Source organism: Hordeum vulgare, chromosome 4H (genome assembly GCF_904849725.1).
Source record: "Hordeum vulgare subsp. vulgare chromosome 4H, MorexV3_pseudomolecules_assembly, whole genome shotgun sequence".
Taxonomy (NCBI): domain Eukaryota; kingdom Viridiplantae; phylum Streptophyta; class Magnoliopsida; order Poales; family Poaceae; genus Hordeum; species Hordeum vulgare.
This window is the reverse complement of record NC_058521.1, coordinates 21,960,372-21,972,073: the sequence shown is the minus strand read 5'-3', so window position 1 is coordinate 21,972,073 and position 11,702 is coordinate 21,960,372.

Here is an 11,702-nt window from a genome sequence, read left to right as displayed (position 1 = left end):
GTATGTTGTGCTCCGGATCCGATGCGGAATTTTGTCAGTGCCTCCCCTGTTGTTCTCCGGGTACATATCCTCTCTGCTTATTGCCGAGACGTGTATCAGGAGAACAGCGGGGAGGTGCTGCCGAAATTCTGCGTCGCATCTGGAGCAGAGCATGGGAAAACGAACCCAGTCTACAGATACTAGGGTGGGATTAGGACCTATGTTTACCTATTAGCGTGTAGGTTGCATGGACGTAATAAAACTGACAAACTTGATTAGCGTATGAATAGATGATGAATTATATATTTATTTCTTGTGCCCCCATAGGTAGCTAGGCAACATGAGTGATCGTGCTTGGATGAACACTGGTCACCCTAGTCAGAAAGACATGACCCATGAATGGTTAACAAAAACCAGGGGGTTTGTGAGAGCCGCATTTGCAAATGGCCAGCATAAAACATGGTTCCCCTGTCCCAACTGCGACAACTGGAAAAAGCAGACAGAGTTTGAAATGGGTAAACACCTGCAGAAGTGGGGTTTTATGCCTAATTATACGGTGTGAACTTTTCATGGTGAGTCTGACCAACGTGCCAGAGCTGAGGTGATTCGTCGTCGCACCGACGTGCATGGTACCGGGATTGAAGACATGGTGCAAGACTTTGATGATGCTCGTGATTCGGACGATGAGATGGAGGAATCTGCAAAGGCCTTCTATGAAATGCTGGAGTCTTCAAATTGTCCTCTCCACGAGCAGACTGAGCTTTGTCAGCTGGATGCCATCGCGCAAGTAATGGCTCTGAAGGCTCAATTCAACCTAGGCAGAGAGTGCTACGACGCGATGATGACGATATTTGGATGCTTTCTACCCAAAGGCCATGTACTGCCTGCAAACCTGTACCAGTCAGAGAAAATCCTCCGTGTACTTAAGATGCCCTATGAGAAGATATATGCCTGTGAGAATGGATGTGCCTTATTTAGGCTTGAGTATGCGGCCTTGAACTATTGCCCCATTTGCAATTCTTCCAGGTATACTGTGGTAGACAATAGCATGGGTGAGAAGAATCAGACCAAAATCCCCATTAGTGTTCTTCAATATCTGCCAATCGTACCAAGACTTCAGCGTCTTTTCATGGTCGAAGAGACGGCCAGACAGATGACATGGCACAAATTGGGCAAAAGAACCGAACTAGATGCGGATGGGAACAAGATGCTGGTACACACTTCAGATGGTTTTGCGTGGAGGCACTTCGATGCATTACATAAGGATAAATCGGAAGATCCAAGGCAACCTAGAGTTGCCATCAGCACGGATGGGTTCAATGTGTATGGTATGACGGCAGCACAATACAGTTGTTGGCCTGTATTTGTCATTCCACTAAATTTGCCACCGGAGAGATTATGAAAAGAAAGAACATTTTCCTGGCATTGATAATTCCAGGGCCCAACTATCCGGGGAAGAATATGAATGTGTACATGCAGCCGCTTAAGGATGAGTTGCAAGAAGCCTGGGATAATGGGATCAAGACCTACGACACGGCTACCAAAACAAATTTCAAAATGCATGTGTGGTACATGTACTCGACGCATGATTATCTGGCATTTGCGTTGTTCGTTGGCTGGTGTGTGCATGGAAGGTTCCCGTGCACCACATGCAAGGCAGCTCTTCAGTTCCGTTGGCTGCAGGCTGGTCGCAAGTATTCTTGCTTCGACATGCAGAGACAATTCCTAGATCCTGACCATAAGTTCAGAAAAGAAAAGAAGAATTTCATCAAAGGTAGAGTTGTCAAAAACACTGCACCAGCTGCGTTGACAGGCCAACAGACCCTTGATCAGTTAAACGCTCTCGAGCCTGATCCTTTGCGTCCAGGATACTTCAAAGGGTATAATACGGAACACGCCTGGACTCACAAGTCATGCTTATTGAAAGGACGTGGATGTCGCCTAGAGGGGGGGTGAATAGGCGCTTTAAAATAATTAAGGTTTAGGCTTGAACAAATGCAGAATAAAACTAACGTTTAATATGTCAAGCACAAAACCTACAAACAACCAGGCTCACCTATGTGCACCAACAACTTATGCTAAGCAATATAAACAACTAAGTGATAGCAAGATATATTACAATAAACAATATGTCTATCACAAAGTAAAGTGCATAAGTAAAGGGTCCGGGTAAGAGATAACCGAGGCACGGGGAGACGATGATGTATCCCGAAGTTCACACCCTTGCGGATGCTAATCTCCGTTAGAGCGGTGTGGAGGCACAATGCTCCCCAAGATGCCACTAAGGCCACCGTAATCTCCTCACGCCCTCGCACAATGCAAGATGTCGTGATTCCACTAAGGGACCCTTGAGGGCAGTCACCGAACCCGTACAAATGGAAAACCTTGGGGGCGGTCACCGAACCCGTACACATGGCAACCCTTGGAGGCGGTTACCGGTACCCGTACAAATTGCTCGGGGCAATCTCCACAACCTAATTGGAGGCCCCGACGCTTGCCCGGAGCTTCACACCACAATGATTGAGCTCCGAGACACCACCAAGTTTCTAGGACGCCAAAGCATCCACGAAGAACAATATCTAGGGTACTAAGTACCAAAGGTAATAAGCTTCTCAAACTTCACTTACACGTATCACCGTGGAGAACTCAAACCGATGCAACTAATGCAATGGCAAGAACACACGAAGTGGTCAAGTCCCTCACACTCAAATCCCTCCACAACAACGAAAGCTATGGAGAAATATGAGAGGAAGAACAAGGAGCTCACAAAGAACTCCAAGATCAAGATCCAAGGGGTTCCCCTCACATAGAGGAGAAAGTGATTGGTGGATATGTGGATCTAGATCTCCTCTCTCCTTTCCCTCAAGAACAAGCAAGAATCATTGGAGGTATTGAGAGTAAGCAAGCTCTAAGAATGTCAACAATGGAGGTAGAACAAGAGCTCAACAGATGGATAAGACCAAGGGGGAAGAAGACCCCCTTTATATAGTGGGGGAAGGAATCAGACCGTTACCCCCACTCTCTGCCCGAGCTCCAGCAGTACTACCGCTGGCTGCAGCGGTACTACCGCTGGCACTGCAGCGGTACTACCGCCAGCTAGCGGTACTACCGCTGGCCCCAGCGGTACTATCGCTGGGCCCCTGGTAGTGCAAAGGCAATACCACCGCCAAGAAAGTCTTCGCAAAAAGGTCCGTCTACGAACAACCGCTAGGCAGGCGGTACTAAAATCTTGGAGCGGTACTACCGCTGGCCAGGGGCGGTACTACCGCTAGGGCCAGCGGTACTACCGCCAACTCTAGCGGTACTACCGCTAGGTCCAGCGGTACTACCGCTCGCCACTGAAACAGCCATAACTTTCGCATACGAGCTCCGAATCGAGCAAACCCAAGCTTGTTGGATTCAGGAAATCTTAAGACCATGCAGATATGAAAATGCCAATGATATAGAGATGTGAGTCCTCTATGAATGAAGAACGGGCAAAAACTCCAACATCGAAAACATCATAGTAGATGCATAGGGACTCCGTTTTCGATGAACTCGAGCTTGTCACGAAGATGACCATAAGCTCTAAAACTCACAAAGAGAAACACCAAACAAGAACCAAGAAGTATGATGCAAGGATGCAAATGGTTTGAGCTCTCAACGAACGATACGATCAAGCTACTCACTTGAGAGCCCCCCTTGATAGTACAACAATCTATCCTAAACAGAAAACCTATCAAGGGCAAACCTATACCTTGCACCTCGTTCTCTTGAGCTAGATGATGATGATCTTGGCTTCCTCAAGATGGACCACCTTTCTTGATTGTGTTGGCTTGATGAAGACTAGTTGATTGCTCCCCCATACTCACTATGGGTGAGCCACTCTTCAGCATATCTTCACAAGTCCATTGCCACCACAATGGACGGCAAGCTTCAAGCATGATAGCTTCATGCTGATCCACTTGAACTTGCACATCGCAATCTTGATGACGATCACAACTTGACGTCATACTTCATGGGTTGTATGAGATCTTCCCTTTGACGCAAGCCCATGGAAACACACCTAACCCCCACATAGAACTCTCACGAAGACCATGGGTTAGTACACAAACACGTAATGGACAATGCTTACCATACCATGGGATCACTTGATCCCTCTCGGTACATCTTGTACGCTTTGTGTGTTCATCATCTTGATTTGCTCTTCGTCTGAGATCTTGATCAACCATGTGTCTCTATGACCATTCTTTGGATAATACCTTGAGTACCATCTTGGTCATCATATAAACTCCTTGAACCCAACAGATGGACTTCAAGAAGTGCCTATGGACAAATCCTATAAATGTAACTTAAGGCAACCATTAGTCCATAGGAATTGTCATCAATTACCAAAACCACATATGGAGATATATGCTCTAACACTTATGGGATCTCCCTTACTTCAAAGACCTCCTTTGCCCACACAACATTGACGTGATGCACACTGAAAAGAATATTGCGTAGGCCATTTTTGGTACATTGTTTGGCATAGAGGGGAAGTCAAAAGATAATCCTAAGGCTAGAATCGACCTGGAGGCTCTATATGATAGACCGTTGCAAAACTTGCGACAACGGAAAGGAAAGCAAAGCATAGAGAAGCCAAAGGCATGGTTCAATCTTGAAAGGACAGCTATGAGGGAAATGCTATTGTGGGTGAAAATGCGGTTGATGTTCCCCGACGGGTATGCTGCGAATCTAAAGAGGGGAGCGAGTCTTGAGAAATTGAAAATATTTGGGCTCAAGAGTCATGATTGGCACATATGGATTGAGCGGGTAATGCCGGTGATGTTGCGTGGCTTTATCCCTGAGGATGAATGGCTAGTACTAGCAGAGCTGAGTTATTTCTTCCGTTCTCTTTGTGCGAAAGAACTATCGCCTGGCGTGCTAGATGAAATGGAAGAGTTGGCGCCGGAGTTGATCTGCAAATTAGAAAAGATCTTTCCACCGGGCTTCTTTAATCCAATGCAACATTTGATTTTGCATCTCCCGACCGAGGCAAGAATGGGGGGGCGTTCAAAATCGATGGTGCTACTCAACTGAGAGGATGCAGAAGACGCTTCGAGCTAAGTGTAAAAATAAACGTAGAATTGAAGCATCGATGGCCGAGGAATTCATTACTGAGGAGGCGGCAAACTTCGTGATAGCACACTACGAAGCCAAAAATCATCATTTGCATAACCCGAAGCCTCGGTACAATGATGGCGATCAAGAAAAAGTTCGATCCAACCTCAGCCTATTCAAAGGTAAGCTCGCACCATCCGGTGCTTCGAAAGGGAAATCGTTGGATGTCGAAGAATGGCGGACCATTTCATTGTATATCTTCACCAACCTAACAAAAGTGCGGCCATACATCGAGTAAGTTCTCGGTAATTTATTGTTCCGCAACTTCTAATTTGTTTGAACTACTCTTATTCCCGGATATTTGATATAGTCGATACGTCGCCGAATTCTCGGATGGAGCGGTCATCGAAAAGGATTCCGTCGAAGAGTATGAGCTTCTCGCAAAGCATGGAGGCGACTATCCCGGTTTCATCTCTTGGTTCAAACAAAGGGTAATTAATTACCATTAAGGGCCCATTTGATTTATTGGTCTAATTTGCGGCTAATGCATCCATTCTTTCGTATTAAACTTGTAGGATGATGCAGAGTCTATGGACGCCGAGTTGAGACAAGTCGCTAATGGTTATGACTATAAGGTCCGTTCATTTGACAAATACAACATCAACGGGTATCACTTTCGTACCTTTGGCAAAGAGCTATCTATGCCCGACCTAAAGACTACAAATTGTTCTGTCTCTGCTATCGGCGAAGGAGACACCGAGTATTATGGAAGAGTTGAAGCAATTTATGAACTTCTATTCTATGGTGAAAACCCACCGACCGTCGTAGTCTTCAAATGTTATTGGTTTGAGCCGAGGGAGACTAGAAGGACTCATGAACATATAGGACTAGTCGAAATCAACCAAAACACCCACTTAGATGTTCCCGATGTCTATATTACGGCTCAACAGGCGACACAAGTTTTCTATCTACCGTGGGCCTGCCAAACTGATCCAAATCTCAAAGGTTGGGATGTCGTTTATGAAGTGCCACCACATTTTAGACCACCTACCCTCAATGAAGAGGATTACGAACCTCACATTAACCCACACACATATGAAGGAGAATTCTTCCAAGAAACACGTATGTCCAAGAAACGTTTCAAGAACCGCTCTACTTCACCCCAGTACATTGAAGTAGATAGCGACAGTGAATCCGTCTTAACCCCTAAGCCCGAACAGGAAGAGCTGGAAGAAGAAGAGGTTACTGTTGCGGATGACCTGTCACTTCTTGACCGATTACATAATGGTGGCCTTCCACATGTTCTTCGTGATAGTGATGATGATGATGCATTTATTGATGATAGTGATGATCATGATGCATTTATTGACCCCGAAGCATATATAGACGAGGACGATTGTTATTAGTTCATGTCAGGTATTCAACTATTATACTATATATAAATTTTGAGTTCATGTTAGGTATTCAATTTTTATTAGTCATGTTGGTATTTATGACGATGATACACTTAAATTATATACATTTTATTACTCCTGTTGGTATTTATGTTGTACTAATTTCATTTACTCTTTGTCATGACAGGTGTTGAAAGATGGTGGGAAAGGGTCGAAAGCACTCCGCGGCTGCTTCTTCGTCGGCGGGTGATGGCATGGGTACTTCCATTCCTGCCTCGCCTCTTCGGAGAGTGTTTCTCTCTACTTTGCAAGGAGCGCCCCCCGTGAGAGGAGGTCGACCCCCCGCGAAGCCGAGAGGCACTAAAGGTACACGTTGTATTCATGTTGGTATTTATATTGTACTCATGTTGTATGCATATTGGTATTTATATACATTTTATTACTCATGTTGGTATTTATGTTGTACTAAAGGTACACGTGGCCGCGGGAGAGGTAGGGCTACACGGTCTCCGCCACCACCCCAAGCTGATTCACCTGAGCACAGAACTTCTAGGGTGGATTCGTCTGAGGTGGAGGCTACACGGTCTCCGGTTCACGAGCCTCGGGTCGACGAGCCTTCGACCCACGAGACTCGTGTCCCAGAGGCTTCCTTCCAGCCGACTCTGGAGCAAAGAAGGGATGAGGGTACGTCCCAAGAGACCCAGTGGGATACCTGGCCTGAGCCAAGTGGCCATGCTGGTAGCGACGAGGAGCTGGCTGAGGGGGCTACCGTCTACCAGCGTGGTAGTTCGTGGCTCCCGCTCGTGCCAGCGACCCCCGAGCAGAGGTGGTCGATTAGGCCAAATGGGGACAAGTAAGTTAATTTAATCTTATTTAACCTTTTGCCGTCGCGTTTTCTCAAATATCTAATGTTTTGGCTTTAATTTGTCATACTGTAGGGGTTGGATTGTTGCCAAGGGTGTCCGCAAGCCCAACAGCGTCCTTGGTGTTCTTTGCCGTCAAAACTTCCCAGGGTTTGTTACGTTTCCCGGTCGGGAGCGAGAGGTAGGAATGACATGGGAGCACTACTTGGGTGCCCCGGCCCCGCCGGAGGTGGAGATCGACGGTGTTTTGTGTGACACGAGGGCGGACATGGTGATCTGAAAGTTCTGGGTAATTTCTCTTTCACACAATTATGAATCAACCATAGCTATTTATTGTACTAATTGGTGTTGTCTCGTTTGCAGACCTACTACAGGTGTGAGGAGGGATACGAGGAGGACGCAGCAAAGGTTATCGAAACCGAATGTCGCCGCCTACTTCAAAACTTTCGGCACGAGGCTCGGGTGCAGGTTGTTCGAGACTACTATGCCACGCGGCGTATTAGGCTTGACAAGGCGAAGTGCCGTGATGCTAAGATGGAGAAGGAGCATTACATGAAGGTACTTACATATTATTAAGGCTTTGTAGTTAGTTTCCTTGATTTGGTTCTTACGCGCTCAAATTTCTCTTTATTAACTTAGGTGACCCCGAGATGGTGTGTGGATAAGATGGACTGTTGGGAGGCCTTGGTGGATCAGTGGTGCTCCGAAACATGGGAGGCCAGCCACAACAACGCCAAGGAGAGGCGTGGCAAAATGGTTGGTGTGCCACACCATCAAGGGAGCGTCAACTTAATCCAATTTGGCGAGAACTGGGTATGTGGTTTGCTTCATGCCTCATGCAATTCATTCTTAATGCTATCTTGAGCCCTTTACCAATACAATTTTCCTCTCTCTCTCTCTCTTTTAGGCGCGTCACAATAAGACGGAGGCGCCACAGATGTACGACCTGTATGCGATGGCCCATACTGCCTCGTACAAGAAGGTCAAGGCATTCTCTGAGTCTGACCTCGAGCATCCAGAAAACTTCACCAACATCTCCTCCCACGACAAGCTCGTGAAGTACAGAGATCACGGGAAGGCGAGGAAAGGGGAGGACTTTAACCCGAGCGAGGGGCCTATTGATCCAGAGCTGGTGATGATAGATGGCAATGGGAGGCCCCATGGCTCGATCGCCATTGGAGACGGCCTTATACGTTGTCCTAGCACTCTCCGGCAGATAAAGGCATGCCAAACGAGCTCTTGTCCGGAGATAACACGTCATCCATGGCCAGTCGAGCTCGCCATCGAGGTTAGTTTAATGGACTCAACTATCTTTCCGCATTATGTTGTGCGTTGGAACCAATATGATTACATTGCTAACAATGCGTTGTGTTGTAGGCTTCTATTCAGAAAGAGAGAGAGAGGCAATGCATGCAGCTATGGCGGAGAAGGATAAGGAAATTAGGGAGCTGGAGGAGAGGACGACTGCATTGGTGGAGGCGGAGAGGGCACGGAATGATGCGTCTACCAGGGCCATATACGAGCTCTTCGTGGTAAGTTTCTTCTTCATGTTATTTCAAATCTTGCATTTGAATGTCCGTTTCATTAATAAATAAAAAGTTTGACTTGTCGAAACCAAATGTACAGTCTATGTGCGAGAAGAACGGCCAAGTCCCTCCGCCGATGCCAGTCATTAACGTGGCGGGGACGGTGAGTTTCATTTGAGTGGAGTGATCTTAAGAGTGTCCTCATGCTAACTACACATTGCAAACGATGTTTGGTGCAGAATATCTCCCGAAACGCATCGCACGACCCTTCTACAGTCGAGCCTTCTCCAGGGCAGCCTTCTCCAGGTGAAACAAGCCAGAGCCACCGTGCTTGAGCCTAACTTAGGTATGTTATTTCTAATGTTTTAATAAAAGATAGCTAGAAGACATAATTAGCTTAGTTAGCTCCAAAATGACCTATTTAATAAAAAATGACCTATACTTAGCTAATTATCCTCGAAATGACATAATTAGCTCCAAAAAGGCATTCTTAGCCAATTTAGCCCGAAGAAGGGGACAAGAGGAGAAGAAAGAGGAAAAATGAAAGGAAGGAATAAGAAGAAGAGGAGAAGAAGAAGAAGGAGAGGGAGGAGGATAAGAAGAAGGAGAAGGAGGAGAAGAAGGAGAAGGAGCTCCTCCTTCTCCTTCTTCTTCCTCCTTCTTCCTCCTTCTCCTTCTCCTTCTTATTTTCTTCTTCATCTCCTCTTCCTTCTCCTTCTCCTCCTCCTCCTCCTCCTCCTTCTTTTACTTCTTCTTCTCTTTCTCTTCTTCTACGTAGCTTAGACTCATCCAAGAAAGGCTAAATTGGCTAATTATCCATCTAAATGACATAATTAGCTTAGTGAGCTCCAAAATGACCTATTTAATAAAAAATGACCTATACTTAGCTAATTATCCTCGAAATGACATAATTAGCTCCAAAAAGGCATTCTTAGCCAATTTAACCCGAAGAAGGGGACAAGAGGAGAAGAAATAGGAAAAATGAAAGGAATGAAGAAGAAGAAGAGAAGAAGAAGAAGGAGAGGGAGGAGGATAAGAAGAAGGAGAAGAAGGAGGAGAAGAAGGAGAAGGAGCTCCTCCTTCTCCTTCTTCCTCCTTCTCCTTCTCCTTCTTCTTTTCTTCTTCTTCTCCTCTTCCTTCTCCTTCTCCTTCTCCTCCTCCTCCTCCTCCTCCTTCTTTTACTTCTTCTTCTCTTTCTCTTCTTCTACGTAGCTTAGACTCATCCAAGAAAGGCTAAATTGGCTAATTATCCATCTAAATGACATAATTAGCTTAGTTAGCTCCAAAATGACCTATTTAATAAAAAATGACCTATACTTAGCTAATTATCCTCGAAATGACATAATTAGCTCCAAAAAGGCATTCTTAGCCAATTTAGCCCGAAGAAGGGGACAAGAGGAGAAGAAAGAGGAAAAATGAAAGGAAGGAAGAAGAAGAAGAGGAGAACAAGAAGAAGGAGAGGGAGGAGGATAAGAAGAAGGAGGAGAAGAAGGAGAAGGAGCTCCTCCTTCTCCTTCTTCTTCCTCCTTCTTCCTCCTTCTCCTTCTCCTTCTTCTTTTCTTCTTCTTCTCCTCTTCCTTCTCCTTCTCCTCCTCCTCCTCCTCCTCCTCCATCTTTTACTTCTTCTTCGCTTTCTCTTCTTCTACGTAGCTTAGACTCATACAAGAAAGGCTAAATTGGCTAATTATCCATCTAAATGACATAATTAGCTTAGTTAGCTCCAAAATGACATATTTAATAAAAATGACCTATACTTAGATAATTATCCTTGAAATGACATAATTAGCTCCAAAAAGGCATTCTTAACCAATTTAGCCCGAAGAAGGGGACAAGACAAGAAGAAAGAGGAAAAATGAAAGGAAGGAAGAAGAAGAAGAGGAGAAGAAGAAGAAGGAGAGGGGGGAGGATAAAAGAAGGAGAAGAAGGAGGAGAAGAAGGAGAAGGAGCTCCTCCTTCTCCTTCTTCTTCCTCCTTCTTCCTCCTTCTCCTTCTCCTTCTTATCTTCTTCTTATCTTCTTCTTCTCCTCTTCCTTATCCTTCTCCTCCTCCTCCTCCTCCTTCTTTTACTTCTTCTTCTCTTTCTCTTCTTCTACGTAGCTTAGACTCATACAAGAAAGGCTAAATTGGCTAATTATCCATCTAAATGACATAATTATCTTAGTTAGCTCCAAAATGACCTATTTAATAAAACATGACCTATACTTAGCTAATTATCCTCGAAATGACATAATTAGCTCCAAAAAGGCATTCTTTGCCAATTTAGCCCGAAGAAGGGGACAAGACGAGAAGAAAGAGAAAAAATGAAAGGAAGGAAGAAGAAGAAGAGGAGAAGAAGAAGAAGGAGAGGGAGGAGGATAAGAAGAAGGAGAAAAAGGAGGAGAAGAGGAGAAGGAGCTCCTCCTTCTCCTTCTTCTTCCTCCTTCTTCCTCCTTCTCCTTCTCCTTCTTATTTTCTTCTTCTTCTCCTCTTCCTTCTCCTTCTCCTCCTCCTCCTCCTCCCCCTCCTTCTTTTACTTCTTCTTCTCTTTCTATTCTTCTACGTAGCTTAGACTCATCCAAGAAAGGCTAAATTGGCTAATTATCCTACGAAATGACATAATTAGCTTAGTTAGCTCCTAAATGGTCTATTTAATAAAACATGACCTATAGTTAGCTAAGTTCTCTCCTAAATGACATAATAAGGCTTACATAGCTGCAACATGACCTATTCCACCTAACTTAGGTATTAAATGACCTATAATTAGCCTAGCTAGATCAAAAATGGCTTAATAAGCATAGTTTGCTCCGGAATGACCTATTTTACCCAAGTTAGCTCCGAAACGACCTATAGTTAGCTAGGGTTCCACCTAAATGACATAA